Source organism: Carcharodon carcharias, chromosome 27, assembly GCF_017639515.1.
Source record: "Carcharodon carcharias isolate sCarCar2 chromosome 27, sCarCar2.pri, whole genome shotgun sequence".
Taxonomy (NCBI): Eukaryota; Metazoa; Chordata; class Chondrichthyes; order Lamniformes; family Lamnidae; genus Carcharodon; species Carcharodon carcharias.
In genome coordinates, this window is record NC_054493.1 from 11,663,556 (window position 1) to 11,680,313 (window position 16,758).

Consider the following 16,758-nt stretch of genomic DNA (forward strand, 5'->3'; position numbering starts at 1 on the left):
ATGGGGAACCAAATCCCTTCCCACAGTCCCTACATTTCCACGGTTTCACCATGGTGCCGGTGTCCTTGTGGCTGTCCATGTTGGGTGGTCAGGTCAAACCTCATCTACACAATTTGTCCGCACTGTGAATGGTGCAATGCTTTTCCAGGATGTGCAATTGGTAAAACATTTCTCCTTCTATATTAAGGATTCAATGATAGCCAGCTCCTGATGTATTGAGTGAATCTGTCAGATTTTGACGTGATGTTTTCTTTGAGTTTCCTGTCAGCAAATCTTCCTGTTCAAGTATCCTGTAAAAGGAGTTTACAAAAGTCAGTCAGGGATAGAAATTCAGAACAAACAATTCCAGTTTCTTTCCTTTTTCTAATTTGTTCATATGATATGGGTGTCACAGGCAAGACCAGTATTTGATGCCCAGCTGGAATTGCCTTGAGAAGATGGTGGTGAGCCACTTCCTTGAACTGCTGTAATCCACGTGGTGTCGCTGCTGTTAGGAAGGGAGGCCCATGATTTCAATTCAGCGACATTGAAGGAACAGGGATATATTCCCAAGTCTGACTTATGATGGATGAAAGGTGATTGGTAAAGCAGCTGAAGATGGTTGGGCCTCGGACACTGACCTGAGGAACTCCAGCAGAGATGTCCTGGGATTGAAATAACAAAGAATAAAAAAATACTGAGAAATATTAACTTGTGTTGTTGATAAAAGAGATACTCATTTAATTTTTCAAAGATGACTGATTTCCCAGGGATTCACTCTGACTCTTCTGACTGACTGACTCAGGGTCCAGTCCTCAATCTCCCCCCCGATTGGTGACTGAACTCGCTGCTCCCTTTGCTCCTCCGGCCTCTGAGCTTCTCTTGCTGTTGTTTCCCAGGACAGTCAATGCCCGCTCTCCAACATGACCCTGTCAGATGGAGTTCAGGGGCTCAAAGGAAGAAAAGAAAATGAGGCGGTGAATCTGAGTTGGGAAAAACAAGGAGAAAAACAGGTAAAAACAAAAAACTGCGGATGCTGGAAATCCAAAACAAAAACAGAATTACCTGGAAAAACTCAGCAGGTCTGGCAGCATCGGCGGAGAAGAAAAGAGTTGACGTTTCGAGTCCTCATGACCCTTCCACAGAACTGAACATGAGGACTCGAAACACCAACTCTTTTCTTCTCCGTCGATGCTGCCAGACCTGCTGAGTTTTTCCAGGAGAAAAACAGGATTCAATGGAGAAACTGAGCGGGGGGCGAGAGCAGCCTCAGGAACAGCAAGTGCGGCTCTCAGAGGCCGACTGAGAGCGGTCGGGCCCGGCGGCCGTACGGTGACCTCTCCGGGCTCGGGGGTGGGGGCTGCCCATTAAAGCGATGCTGCAGCGCCTCCCCCATCCTGGCCGCCGCTTCCCGGTTTCTTCTCCCGTTTCCACCGAGTCGGACTCACAACAAAGGAGCCGCCCAGAATGCCCCGCGGCTGGCCCTGGGGAGCATGCGCACTCTCAGCACCTGGGGAAAGGCGTGAGTTGGATAGAGCGGTTTCTTGGGTGCGGCGGATTGTGGGAGCTGTGGCTGCCATTAGGAACATGGTCCAGTGCAGAAACCAGGAGACCTGTATAGTGTATGATAAAAATTGACACGATCTAGTGTTTTTTAATCAGGAAGAAGGTCTAGTGCAGTAAGCAGAAGACTGGGTCTCGTATTTTATAAACAGGGTCATGGTCTAATGTAGTATAAACAGGGATAGGGTCTGGCGCAGTAATCAGTAAACCAGGTCTAATGTATTATAAACAGGGGTAAGATCCCGTGCAATAATCAGTAGACCGAGTATCATGTATTATAAATGTACTTACAAGGCCAGTTTTTGATGCCGATCTAGAACAGGGCCTAGTGTGATATAGGTAGATATCATTAGACACATGATCTATTACAGTAATAATTGAGACAAGGTCTAATGAAATATAAACAAAAACATGATCTAATACAGTAATAACTGAGACAGGGCCTAGTGCCCTGTAACTGTATGACTCTCAATGAATTTTTATTTTGAAACCTGTAATGTGAAGATCCAGACTGGGACAAGGACTCTTCCTTTGCAGGAACTTCCTCCAGAGGGGACGGACTGAGACCTTCTCCAAGGCTGTGCCCCATGGGCCCACGTGAGTTTGTGTCTGTTTCTTACCCCGAGATTTAATTGCCTGTCCGGGACCCTGGTTTTTAGTGGCTCCGGTTAATCAGTTCCTGTTGGGCTGCAGTCCTGGAGTTTCAAAAAGATAATCCTGGGGTTAAAGTAGCCCGGCCTTGCAATCGAAAACATACATGTTAGCCTCCGGTGTGTGAGGAACGGGAGCCCCACAAGAGAAAGTGAAAAGTCCTAATGTGAAGCTGTCTAAAGTCTTGTTATAATTCAGGGATAATGCGTGTGTTTTAGGCTATGTGATCATCCTGAGCATGAAACGGGATTCCCGTAGGTCATTTTCTATTCATTTTATGGAGGTTCTGGGTTTAGATTTCTTTCTGTCTCTCTCCAGCTTTCTTTCTCCATTTATTTCTTCGCTTTGCGCTATTGAAGTCTTGAAGAAATAATGGCAAGTGAATGGAAAGCCTGCTTATGAGATAAACCCACAGCAGGGGAAGTGAGCTGCAGAAGGTGCAGGGAAAGACTTTACACATGGAGAGAGGGGTGGCAGGAGTTTGAGAAGGTAGGAATCACAGACGGGGCTGTTGAAGGGGGAGATTATACTTGGGGGGGGTGGTGGGAGGCTGCTGTTGATTTCGGAGGGGGGTAATTAGAATGAACATGGGGACAGGGTGCTTGTACATGTTTGAAATAGTGAGGGTCGCAGCTGCATGTTTCAAATGGTGAATGTAAATGAATGAATAGCTGACTGTTGATATTATACCGTAATCCAGAGAGATACAGGGTGGGTTGGGAGGTGGAGGGTGGTGCTGGAAGGAGTGCAGGGACTGTTTTGATGATGGGTTGGGTATTATATGAGGGTTTGAGAGAGGATATTGGAGTGGGCAAATGCGGGGTTAAAAATGATGCGTGGAATTTGGCGGCCACAAAAGAAATGGCAGCGATAAAATGATGCGGAGATGGAATAATCGCCTGTTGACAATCGCAGGGAGGAAAAGAATAGGGGCTGGATATTTGTGGGAGGGAAAACAAAGAGTCTAGATTTGGAAATAGCATTTTATAGCCTATATTGCTTGTATTAGATAAGGTATAATGAAGAAACTTGTTGAAAATAGAAGTTAAAGTCTATTTTTTGAATTGTAAATTAGGGGAGAGCGCAAATGCAGTCCATCACTACCACAAATTTTGCAGTTGAGTATCCCGCATTTGGTGACATCGCAGGCATCAGCACACCCGAAGTGCAATGAGATAGCCTCATCCTGGGAGAAGTTCTTTTTTTGTAAAAATATACTTTATTCATAAATCTTCAACAACATTTCAAACCATTTCAAATTCACCATCACAAAAATACAATCAGGTTCAACTTTTACAACATGAATCACAAGGTGTATCAGTACAAACAATGAATATTACAATCATTGGCAGACATTCATTTTAAGCTGTACATCCTGAGGGGCTCTTCACAGTTCCCAGCCCCTCGGTGCACTATGGCAGAAAGGTCTTAGGCAGCAACCCTTCCCCATTGCGCCTTTGCGGCGGCTGCCCCAAGCTTTAGTGTGTCCCTCAGCACGTAGTCCTGGACCTTGGAGTGTGCCAGTCTGCAACACTCAGACGGGGACAACTCTTTGCGCTGGAAGACCAACAAGTTACGGGCAGACCAAAGAGTGTCTTTTACCGAGTTGATGATCCTCCAGCTGCAGTTGATGTTTGTCTCGGTGTGTGTCCCTGGGAACAGCCCGTAGATCAGAGTCCTGTGTCACAGAACTGCTCGGGACGAACCTTGACAGAAACCACTGCATCTCTCTCCAGACCTTCTTTGCAAAGGCACAATCTACAAGGAGGTGAACAACGGTCTCATCTCCACCACAGCCACCTCGAGGGCAACGTGCCGTGGGGGTGAGACTCCTGGCGTGTAGGAAGGATCTGACGGGGAGGGCCTTTCTCACCACCAGCCAAGCTACGTCTTGGTGCTTGTTGGAAAGTTCTGGCGATGAGGCATTCTGCCAAATGACTTTGTCAGTCTGCTCGGGGAACCATCCCACCGGGACCACCCTCTCCTTTTCCCTCAGGGCCTTTCAGACGTTACGTGCCGACCACTGCCTGATGGACTTGTGGTCAAAGGTGTTTCTCTGCATAAATTTTCCCACGAGGGACAGGTGGTACGGCACGGTCCAACTACTTTGAGCATTCCGCGGCAGTGTGGCCAGACCCATCCTTCGCACCACTGGGGACAGGTAGAACCTCAGCATGTAGTGACACTTGGTGTTTGCATACTGAGGATCTATGCACCGCTTGATACAGCCACACACAAAGGTGGCCATCAGTATGAGGGCGATGTTGGGCACGTTTTTTCCCCCTTTATCTAGAGGCTTGTACATCATGTCCCTGTGGACACGATCCATTTTCGACCTCCAGATAAAGTGGAAGATGGCTCGGGTGATCGCCACCACACAGGAGTGTGGAATGGGCCAGACCTGCGCCACATACAGCAACAGCGAGAGTGCCTCATACCTGATGACCAGGTTCTTACCTGCAATGGAGAGGGAGCGTTGCTCCCACATGCCCAGTTTCCTTTTCACCATCGACACTCGCTCCTTCCAGTTTCTAACGCGTGCCCTGGTCCCTCCGAACCATATCCCCAGCACGTTCACCCGTCAGCCCTGGCAGTGAAGGGGACAAAGGATTGGTCAGCCCAGTTCCCAAAGAACATGGCCTCGCTCTTCCCACAATTTACCTTGGCTCCCGAGGCCAGTTCAAACTGGTCACAGATGTGGATCAGTCTGTGCACCGACAGGGGATCCGAGCAGAAGACGGTGACATTGTCCATGTACAGGGAGGCTTTGACCTGAGTGCCTCCACTGCCTGGGATCATCATTCCTCTTATGCCCAGATCCTTCCTGATGGACTCAGCAAAGGGTTCTATGCAACACACAAAAAGAACAGGTGAGAGAGGGCAGCTCTGCCTGACTCCAGATTTAATCGGAAAGCTATCTGATTCCCACCCATTGATTGAGACTGCACTACTGATGTTAGTGTAGAGCAGTTGGATCCAATTGCGAATTCCGTCCCCAAACCCCATTTTGGAGAGCACATCCACCATGTAGGTGTGCGATATTCTGTCAAAGGCCTTCTCCTGATCCAGGCTGATGAGGCAGGTGTCCACAGTCCTGCCCTGTACATAGGCAATCGTATCCCTGAGCAGCGCGAGGCTGTCAGAGATCTTCCTGCCTGGCACAGTGCAGGTCTGGTCAGGGTGAATCACCAATTCCAGAGTGGATTTGGCTCGATTGGCGATGACCTTGGACAGATTCTTATAGTCCACCTTCAACAGTGAAATGGGTTGCCAATTTCTAATTTCCTCCCTTTCCCCCTTGTGCTTGTAGATGAGGGTGATAATGCCTTTCCTCATGGATTCTGACATACTGCCGGCCAGGAGATACTCTCGTACACTTCTAGCAGGTCCGGGCTGATCCAATCCCACAGAGCTGAGTACAACTCCGCCGGCAAGCCGTCGCTTCCGGGAGTTTTACTCTTCTCGAAGGACTCAAGGGCCTCAGTCAGTTCATCAGGAATTAACGGTTTGTCCAGGCTCTCCCGTGTACTGTCGTCTAAAACCTCCATGATAGAGAACAGGAAGGACTGGGAGGATGTCTGTGGGCTTCACGTCATACAATCTGGCATAAAAGGATTTGCTGATCCTCAAAATGTCGGACTGTGATGACTTTACTGAGCCGTCTTCTTCCTTCAGGCTGCTGATCACAGAGCTCTCTCTGTGTACCTTTTGGAAGAAGAAACGTGAGCATGTCTCATCCTGCTCCACGGAGCAGACTCTGGAACGGAAGATGATCTTGGAGGCCTCCGAGGCAAAGAGCGAGGCTTGCTGGCTCTTCACTTCTTGGAGTTCCTCCTTGACATCGACCCCCAACGACTGCAGCCGGTGCAGATTCTGCATGTTTTTCTGGAGTCGGGACATTTCCCTCTGTTCCTTTCTAGCTTTTTGGGCACCTTTGAGGATGAAAAACCTCTTGATGTTTCCCTTGATCGCTTCCCACCAGTGTGTCAGTGACTCAAAGTGGGGTTTCATGGTTCTCCCACCTTTGAAATCCCTCTTGAGCTCCTCAATGTTCTCTGGGGTCAGCAGTTGCACGTTTGGCTTCCATGCCTCCCTGCCCACCTTCTGGTCTTCCTCTAAGTGACAGTCAGCCAGTAGGAGGCAGTGGTCAGAGAAGAACACCGTCTTGATGTCGGTGGATCTGACTGTGAATGTACGGGACACAAACAGGAAATCTATCCTGGAATGGATGGACCCGTCAGGCCGCGACCAGGTGTATCTATGCTGCGCACTGTCTGCAGAGTTGCTGAAGACGTCGTGCAGCTTGGCATCCTTTACTGTTTCCATCAGGGATCTGGACGTAGTGTCCAATCTGCTTTTGGCCCTGCCGGATCGTCCAGCCGCATCGATGATGCAGTTGAAGTCACTGCCCAGAATGACCAGCCTGGAGGTCGCCAGCAGCAGTGGGAGTTGCTGAAAAACCTCCAGCTGCTCAGCCCCTTGTGACGGGATGTACACGTTAATTAACTGAGTGGAGCATTCTTTTACATTATGTCTGCTACGAGGAGGCACCCGCCCACCACCTCCTTAACCTGGGAGAAGGTGAAGCTGCCTCCCCGCAGCAGAATCCCCAGGCCGGAGGAACGAGAGTCGTTTCCTCCTGACCAGATTGATGGCCCATGGGACCACCATCGTGACCACTGCCTGTAGGAGCTGAGGTGCGGTATCGCACATTCCTGCAGAAACAACAGGTCAGCTTTGACCTTGGCAAGGTAGTCCAAGGTCGCAACACATCGCGTAGTAGATTTAATGCTACGCTCATTTATGGATACAATCTTTAAAGCCATTTTAAAGCATTTAGTCTCTTACCAAACCTGTTGTCTCTGAGAGTTCCAGACCTTTGGTCTGCTCCTTCATGCCCGTAGTGTGCTCAAATTGCCTCACTTTGGATGGGCTGAGGAAAGCATCCTGAACCTCCCCATTTGCGGTGTTCTGCTCGGGTGGCATCTGGGGGTCCATGCAGAGAGCAGGGTTTGAAATGTCCTCTGTTGGAGAAGCTTCTCCAATCCTCTCCCCCTCTGGGGTATTGCTGCTCCTGGCTTCCCGCAGCTGAAGTGCGCTGAGCGCCTCACTGCTCCTAGATTCCTGGGGCTGTGGTACACTGGCCTCTTCGGGTTGTGGACAAAGTTGGGGTGTGCTGGTCTGCTCATTGTCTCCAATGTTCTGGAGCTTGGCTGTCTCGTCCTTCAACTCCCTAGCATTTTGCCGCTTCTTCTGTCGGCGCCGCCCTGGCCCTTCTTCATCTGAAGAGCTGCTGCACTTGTTATCCGTGTTGGATGGGAGACACCTCTTGCCTCTTGTCTGGGAAGTGGCTTGGTTTCTTCTTAGCCCCTTTTTCCTTTTGGCTCTCTTCACCAGCTGCCACTCCCCCTGCTGCTTTCCCACTGCTGCCTCCTCCTCCTCCGTTGATTCACTCTCCTGAGGAGTGGGAAGTTCAGGGGGCAGTGCTGTTGATTGGCTGTTTGTTGCCCCAATCTTTTCCTCCACCTTATCTCTCTCTGTGTCCTCCTTTGTCCCATTGTTCTCCCTGGGGGCCTTGGTGGTTGGAGTGACACGAGGCATTTCTTCTGCTTCCCCCTCGTTGGCTTTGGCTGCCTGTGCATAAGTACGGCAACATTTGGGGCAGGTCTTGTAGAGGTGACTTGCCTCGCCAAACAGGTTGCAGCACTTAGCCTGTTTAGAGTCTTTTGTCTGGTGCCCTTCCTGTTTGCAGTTCTTGCAGAGGACAGCACTGCAGTTGGCCGCCACATGACCAGCCTTGCCGCATGAGTGACAAAGTTTGGGTTGCCCAGCATAGACAAGGTAGCCACGGCTTCCCCCAGTAGCGAATCTGGAAGGAGGGTGGAAGATGGCTCCCTAACCGTCGGTCTTGAGCGTTACCTTAACCTGGCGTTTACATGTCCAGATCTCCAAATCATCTCTAACCGCGGTGCAGCTCCCAACCTTATCAAAGTACCTGGTAAGGAAGGTGAGCACGTCAGCGACAGGGACGATGGGGTTGTAAAGATGCACCATCGCAACCCGGTCTTGTTGCAATGGCAGAGCAAAGAGCAGCTCCGCCATCAGGATCTTCATTTCTGGCAGGTCTTTGTCTCCTCAAACACCTTCAGGAGTTTGATGCAAGCTGCCACTTGCTTGAACGTCACATCAAAAAATCCAGCACTGGGGAAGTCCTGTAGGCAGTAGATCTCCACAGCCTCAAAACCACACAGCTTGAATGGGATCGTCTTGGTGAAGAAAGTCCCATCCATAACTGTTCCTTCCTCGCTGCCCTTCACCATGACTCAGATGGTGTTAGGTACCCCATTGTAAGGAGTTCGACTGGTTATAGCCATTGCTTGATGACATTTCCCTGGCTGAAACACGATCAAGGTTTCTCCACTGCCAGGTAAGTCCTTGTGTGTAGGAAGGATCTGACAGGGAGGTACGTCTTGGTGCTTGTTGGAAAGTTCTGGCTTGAATCCAGGGACTCTCATTATTCTAATAGTGACATTTGTAGTCTGCCCAGTTATTCCCTTAAGTCAGACCTTGAATTGTTGCTTCCTGTAAGGACTCCATCCCATTCTCTCAGTTCCTTCGCCTCTGTCACATCTGTTCCGATGATGCTACCTTCAAAAACAGTTCCTCTGACATGTCCTCCTTCTTCCTTAACCGAGGTTTTCCACCCACGGTCGTTGACAGGGCCCTCAACCGTGTCCGGCCCATCTTCCGTGCATCTGCCCTCACGCCTTCTCCTCCCTCCCAGAAACATGATAGGGTCCCCCTTGTCCTCACTTATCACCCCACCAGCCTCCGCATTCAAAGGATCATCCTCCGCCATTTCCGCCAACTCCAGCATGATGCCACCACCAAACACATCTTCCCTTCACCCCCCCCATCGGCATTCCGTAGGGATCGCTCCCTCTGGGACACCCTGGTCCGCTCCTCCATCACCCCCTACTCCTCAACCCCCTCCTATGGCACCACCCCATGCCCACGCAAAAGATGCAACACCTGCCCCTTCACTTCCTCTCTCCTCACCGTCCAAGGACCCAAACACTCCTTTCAAGTGAAGCAGCATTTCACTTGCATTTCCCCCAACTTAGTCTACTGCATTCGTTGCTCCCAATGTGGTCTCCTCTACATTGGAGAGACCAAACGTAAACTGGGCAACCGCTTTGCAGAACATCTGCGGTCTGTCCGCAAGAATGACCCAAACCTCCCTGTCGCTTGCCATTTTAACACTCCACCCTGCTCTCTTGCCCACATGTCTGTCCTTGGCTTGCTGCATTTTTCCAGTGAAGCCCAACACAAACTGGAGGAACAGCACCTCATCTTCCGACTAGGCACTTTACAGCCTTCCGGACTGAATATTGAATTCAACAACTTTAGGTATTGAGCTCCCTCCTCCATCCCCACCCCCTTTCTGTTTCCCCCTTCCTTTTGTTTTTTTCCAATAAATTATATAGATTTTTCTTTTCCCACCTATTTCCATTATTTTTAAATATTTTTAAATCTTTTATCCTCTCCCCACCCCCACTAGAGCTATACCTTGAGTGCCCTACCATCCATTCTTAATTAGCACATTCGTTTAGATAATATCACCAATTTAACACCTACGTGTTCTGTTGTTTTTGACATCTTTTGATGATCTGCTTCTATCACTGCTTGTTTGTCCCTACAACCACACCAACCCCCTCCACCTCTCTGTCTCTTATATTTCAACTCTTTCTTGGACTCGTACTCAAGTTCTGTCGAAGGGTCATGAGGACTCGAAACGTCAACTCTTTTCTTCTCCGCTGATGCTGCCAGACCTGCTGAGTTTTTCCAGGTAATTCTGTTTTTGTTTTGGGAAGAGGTGCCTGTTTGTCCCGGAGAAGCGGAGTCAGAGCGAGGCGGTGGAGCCGCTCCTGCACGTCCAGAAGCCCCGCCCCCTCGTCGGAGCTGCTGACAATCAGGCGAGGACGGTGAGCTGGAGCATGCGTCGAAGAGTTTGGAACATGAGCAGTGTTATTGATGGCCTTGCGGGAAGAGGCAAAAAAAAACTGCGGATGTTGGAAATCCAAAACAAAAATAGTCATGAGGACTTGAAACGTCAACTCTTTTCTTCTCCGCCGATGCTGCCAGACCTGCTGAGTTTTTCCAGGTAATTCTGTTTTTGTTTTGGGAAGAGGTGCCTGTTTGTCCCGGAGAAGCGGAGTCAGAGCGAGGCGGTGGATGGGAGGATTTGGAAACACTTTGTGGATCCGCAAACCCTGAGGAATAATTATCAGCTCCTGGTTTGCAGCTGCGGGGCTTCTCCCTTCCGGGAACAGGCCCAGGTTAACGGCCGCCATCCTGGGTCAGCGAGTGGAGGATGGTTCACATCAGAGGATGGGGGAGGGGGGACAATAAATAAGAGGTTACACTTTGGGCTCAAATCAATGAGGAATCTGATCTGTGGGAAGGAAGGAAATCCTGGGAGGTGGGCGGGGAGGATTCAGAAACACCCGCTGGAGGCCCCAAACCCCCAATAAGACTCATTGATTTTATTGTCAGTCTGCAGACAGGAGCTGGAGAACTGAACCCAGGCAGAGGAGAGGGAAGGAGAAAACTGGGAGTGGAGGTAAGAAATGATGGAGATGGTGAGATGGGTTTGGATTTCAGCCCAGGGAGGAGGGAGAGTGTGTGGGACGGGAATTTACAGCTTTGGGGTGACAAGAGAGGAAGAAATGTTCCATAGAATTGTCTGTTCTGAATTTCAATCTTCAACTTAATTGACTTTTGTGATCACATTTTACAGGGTATTGGAAGAATGCAAAACCCAAACCAAACATCACATCGAGATCTGGTTGAGTCACTCGATTAATCAGGGCATGAATATCATCGGCCGTTGAATGTGGAAGGAGAAATATTTGTTTGTTCTGTCTGCAGGAAAAGATTGCGAACATCAGTGTAACTGGAAAAGCACCGAGACACACACATACCTGAGTGAGAATGTTCCAGTGCACTGACTGTGGAAAGAGCTTTAACCAGATACACAACGTGAAAAAAAACACACCATTTACAGCATGTCTCCTGTGTAAACAAGGCTTCAACTCATCATTCAACCTGGAGAGACACGAGGATACCCACACCATGGGGAAACCGTGGAAATGTGGAGATTGTGGGAAAGGATTCAATTACCCATCTGAATTGGATATTCATCAACACAGTCACACTGGAGAGAGGCCATTCATCTGCTCTGAGTGCAGGAAGGGATTTGCTTACTCATCCAGTCTCTACACACACCAGCGTGTTCATACTGGTGAGAGGCCATTCACCTGTCCCAAATGTGAAAGGGGTGTAATGCTTTATCAAACCTCCTGATTCACCAGCAGGTTCATTCAGAGCAGAGACGTTTTCAGTGTTCTGACTGTGAGAAGAGCTTTAAAAGCACAAAGGACCTGCAGAGACACCATCGCATTCACATGGATGTGAGGCCTTTCACCTGCTCAGTGTGTGGAAAGGGATTCACTCAGTCATCTCACCTTCTGACACACCAACTTGTTCACTCTGATCAGAGACCTTTTCAGTGTTCTCACTGTGAGAAGAGTTTTAAAAGTAAAAATGATTTACAAGCCCATCAACGCACTCACACTGGGGAGAGGCCGTTCACCTGCTCCCTGTGTGAGAGACAATTCAGACTTATCCCAGCTGCTGACACACCAGCGAGTTCACTCTGATAAGAGACCATTCCAATGTTCTGACTGTGAGAAGAGCTTTAAAAGCAAACAGGATCTAGTGACACACCAGCGAGTTCACACTGGTGAGAAGCCATTCACCTGCACTGTGTGTGGGATGGGATTCACCCGTTCATCCCACCGTCTGAGACACCAGCGCGTTCACACTGGGCAGAGGCCATTCATTTGCTTTGTATGTGGGAAGGGATTCACTGATTCACCTCACCTTCTGATACACCAGCGAATTCACACTGGGGAGAGACCGTTCACTTGCTCTACATGTGGCAAGAGATTCACTCAGCCATCCCAACTCATTGAACATCAACTTGTTCACACTGATCAGAGACCTTTCACATGTTCTGATTGTGAGAAGAGCTTTAAAAGCAAGAAGTATCTGCAGACTCACCAGCAAATTCACACTGGGGAGAGACACTTCACCTGCTCTGAGTGTGGGAAGGGATTCACTCAGTCATCCCACCTTCTGATGCACCAGCAGGTTCACACTGGGGAGATGCCATTCACTTTCTCTGTGTGTGGGAAGAGATTTGCTCGTTTATCCAACTTGCTGAGACACCAGAGAATTCACACGTGATTCCACAGGTTGGGTTCTGCTGTTGTTGCTGCTGTTAATCACATCCAGGACTGAACAATGTTCATTCTAACAGTTAAGGTTGGTTTCTGCTGATGTTAACTTCCCTGATAACTGGGCTGGAGCTTAATATTCTGGACAGAGATCAAATAAATCTTGATGACAAGCTAATTGATCAGCCAGAGTCTATCTGATTGGCGGAGCAGGCTCGAAGGGCTGAATGACCTGCTCTAGTTCCTGTGTAGTTTCTGCCAAGACTTTGCTCATTCTCTAACTCTGCTCCAGTGCTGGTTTCTGGTGAACTCTCTTCTTCCCAGTTCTCCCAAGACTTTCCATTCATCAGCTGGTGTTTGAGTCCAAGTTTATTAGGAGCAGGAGAAGGCCATTTATCCACTCGAGCCTTTTCTATCACTCATTGTGGTCATGGCTGATCTGTGATCTAACTGCATTTACCCAGATAATATTTTAATCCTGGTTTCCCCAGTCTGTCACAGTTTGATTGAAAAATAACTTTCATTTACATCTCACCTTTCGGAGAATATCCCAAGGTGAACCATAAACTGACATCCAAAAAAAAAAATTGACACGGAGTCAAAGAGGGAGATGTTAGGAGGGCTGACTAAAGGCTTAGTGTAGTGTAAAGGGTTAATATTAAATATGTAAATTTTCTACCTCATCAGTGATGTAAGATCATGTGACAAGTGTGCTGAGAAATGGTTCTATGTGAAGCCTCCTGCTCAGCCTTGTACTGTACATAGAAGAATGTGCAATGAAAGGTTAAGTTTATCAACAGCCTTGCCCCCAGCAGTCTCTATCGATCCTAACCAATTTCCTTGTCTGTTTGATCTAAATCTGTCCAAATGGTGTTCACCTCAATCACCAAACTTACTAATTAGCCCAGTTACATTTTCCTCCAAATCATTTATATATACTACAAACAGCAAAGGTCCCAGCACTGATCCCTGCGGAACACCACTAGTCACAGCTCTCCATTCAGAAAAGCACCCTTCCACTGCTACCCTCTGTCTTCTATGACCAAGCCAATTCTGTATCCATCTTGCCAGCTCACCTCTGATCCCGTGCAACTTTACCTTCTGTACCAGTCTGCCATGAGGGACTTGTCAAAGGCCTGACTGAAATCCATGTATATAACATCCACTGCCCTTCCATCATCGATCATCTTTGTCACTTCCTTGAAGAATTCGATCAACATAGTGAGACACAACCTCCCCTTCACATGCTGCCTCTCACTAATAATGCCCATTTGCTTCCAAATGGTAGTAAATCCTGTCACGAAGAATCTTCTCCAATAATTTCCCTACCACTGATGTAAGGCTCACCGACCTGTAATATCCTGGATTATCCCTGCTACCTTTCTTAAACAATGGAACAACATTAGCCATTCTCCAATCCTCTGGGACCTCACCTGTAGCCAGTGAGGATGCAAAGATTTCTGTCAAGGCCCCAGCAATCTCCTCCCTTGCCTCCCTCAGTAGCCTGGGGTAGATCCCATCTGGCCCTGGGGACTTATCCACCTCAATATTCTTCAAGATGCCGAACACCTCTTTTTTGATCTCAACATGATCCAGGCTATCTACACACTCTTCCCTAGACAAATTGACCGCTAAGTCCTTCTCTTTGGTGAATACTCTTGAGAAGTACTCATTGAGTAACTCTCCCATTTCTTCTGGCTCCACACACACATTCCCACCTGTGTCCCTGATTGGGCCTAGCCTTTCCCTGGCTACCCTCTTGCTTTTTACATATGTTATTATATAAACTTAAGAGTTACTTTCTTTATAAGAGGGGAATCTGTTAGGGAAGTAAACAGTTAAAGAAGTTCAATTGATAATTATTATTTGTTTAGCTAAGTACCCATTTGGTTGTACAAAAGTGTTAACAGCTGAGACTAGTGGGGGCTGTGGAGAGTTTTGACAAAAAATAAAACTCTGTCTGAAGGAGTCTGTCTTGGTTTTGGTCTACGTTTCTAAACAACTATTGGAGCTTAACAGAAGTGATGTGTGACACAGAGAATTCTGAGGCTGAAGATAATTAGAATGATCACTCTGAAGGAATTGTACTAGTCACAAGGAGCTTTGGTCCAGTCCAATGATGAATATCTTAGTCACAGACAAATTCAACTGTGCCGTGTTAGATAGTGACTGCACCTCGACAGTATGTGGATCAGATTGGTGAAAATGTTATTCAGACTCACTCATGGTGAAGATAGACACAAAGTTAAGGAGAATGAAAGTTATCCTTGTTTCGATTTGGTAATGTCACACATTGTCCTGAATCTTAAATTGGACTCTGATTATTAATATAATAGGATTTCATTATTGATGCAGTGGGATTCTGATTATTAATCTCTAACAGTATCCTGATTACTGATACATTATGATCCAGCTTATTAATACATTGTGATCCTGATTATGAGTACATTATGATCCTGATTATTAATATATTACAATCCTGATTATTAATATATTACAATCCTGAATATTAAAATATTATTATCCTGATTGTTAATACATTGTGATCCTGTTTATTGAAAAAAATCAGCTTTCCAGAAAAAAAATGAACACTGACCTTTTCATAAGCTTTTTTTGCAGCAGCAACTGGGCCTCAATTGGGTCCATTGATCTGTGCCCAACAACAAAAAAAACTTGTTGGATTTAAAGGGGCCTCACAGCTGTCAGGAATCAGTTGGAGCTACACGGCAGCCATTGCTGCCACAGAGCTTGCAAGCGTGAAATCTCATTTCTGATCCCACTGGGGGTCACAGAACCTCAGTTTGGGAAGTTCTGAATTACACTGAGACTATAAAATAGGAACAATGCTTTTCACTGAATCACAGTGCAAAAGAGGTCCTTTGGCCCATCTAGTCTGCACCGACACGTAAGAAACACCTGACCTAGCCTTGAATGTTATGACGTGCCAAGTGCTCATCCAGGTACTCTTGTCACAGTCTAAGCGTTTAAACCCTCTCTCTCTCCGGTATGAACTCACTGGTGTGTTCAGAGGCTGGTTAACCGAGTGAAACCCTTCCCACACATGGAGGAGGTGAATAGCCTCTCCCCGGTGTGCATGTGCTGATGACTTCCTAACTCAAATGAATCCCTTCCCACTGTCCCCACATTAACATGGTTTCTCTCCAATGTGACTGGGCTTGTGCCTTGACAGGCCAGATGATCGGCTGAAACCTCATCCAGGGATATGGGGAAAGAGTGGGGTAGTGGGATTAACTGGATAGTTCTTAGAAAGAGCCAGTGCAGATTCGATGAGTTGAGTGGCCTCCTTCTATGCTGCACCATGATGAGATCATGTGATTCTATAACAGGATAATGATTCATAATAAACACCATACAATCGATTCATAGAGCTCAGAACGTGGCCATTCAGCCCATTGAGTCTGTACTGTCTCTCTGAAAATGTTCCCATTCTGTCCAACTCCCCTGACCTTTCTCCTGAGCCCTGAAAATCTCTCCTTTTTCAGTAAAAGTCCAAATCCCTTCTGGGAGTTACCATTGGATCTGCTTCCACCAGTCATTCAGACAATGTGTTCCAGATCATCAGAACTCACTGTGTAAAATAATCTCTCCTCATCTCCATCCTGGACTTTGGTAATTATTTTAAATCTGTGTTCTGTGTTTACCATCCATCCTGCCAATGGAAACAATTTCTCTTGATTTGATAAAAATTATACAAAAATGTCCACACCCCTATTAAATCACTCTTCTCTACTCTAAATAGACAATCCCAGCTTCTCCAGTCTCTCCACATAACGGAAACCCCTCATCCCTGGTACTATTCTGGTCAATTTTCCGTATACTCGCTCCAAGGCCTTGACATATTTCCTGAAGTGTGCTGCTCAGAACTGAACACAATATTTGAGCTGAGGATTAAAAAGTAATTTATAAAGATTCAGTGTGACTTCCTTGCTTTTGTACTTCATGTCTCCATGAAGGGCCAATGGAGGGCCCTATTGTTGGGGGGAATGTTGGGTGGTCAGCAGTTTAGTGAGAATAGGGTCAAGGGAGCAGAAGGCAGGTCTTGTGGACAAGATGAACTTTGAGGAAGTTAGAAGATAGGAGAGAAACTGGAGAAAGATGCGAGTTCAGGGCTCGGAGAAGAGAAAACTTCAGAGGGAGTTTGTCCCGGTGGGCTAGTGGAAGGGAGGGAAGCAGCAGAGGCAGCTGATCAGATTGTCCCAATCTTAGTGACAGAAAAGCTCCTTGAACTCCTCGCTTGTTGTTG

The 16,758-nt window shown here is 47.6% G+C and overlaps 1 protein-coding gene and 1 non-coding gene across 2 annotated transcripts in view; one reads left to right on the plus strand and one right to left on the minus strand.

The window, feature by feature from the left end:
- Positions 1 to 3,265: 3,265 nt before the first annotated feature.
- On the minus strand, positions 3,266 to 3,426 carry LOC121270648. Its single transcript, XR_005941594.1, has one exon. It is a non-coding gene; the product is annotated as a U1 spliceosomal RNA (small nuclear RNA).
- A 6,970-nt stretch (positions 3,427 to 10,396) lies between these two features.
- LOC121270240 (gastrula zinc finger protein XlCGF8.2DB-like) overlaps positions 10,397 to 16,758 on the plus strand; it is a 236,152-nt gene continuing 229,790 nt past the window's right edge. Inside the window, exon 1 of the mRNA XM_041175562.1 lies at positions 10,397 to 10,424. The gene's annotated coding sequence lies outside the window, so the exon portion shown is untranslated. The remainder of the gene's footprint in view (positions 10,425 to 16,758) is intronic.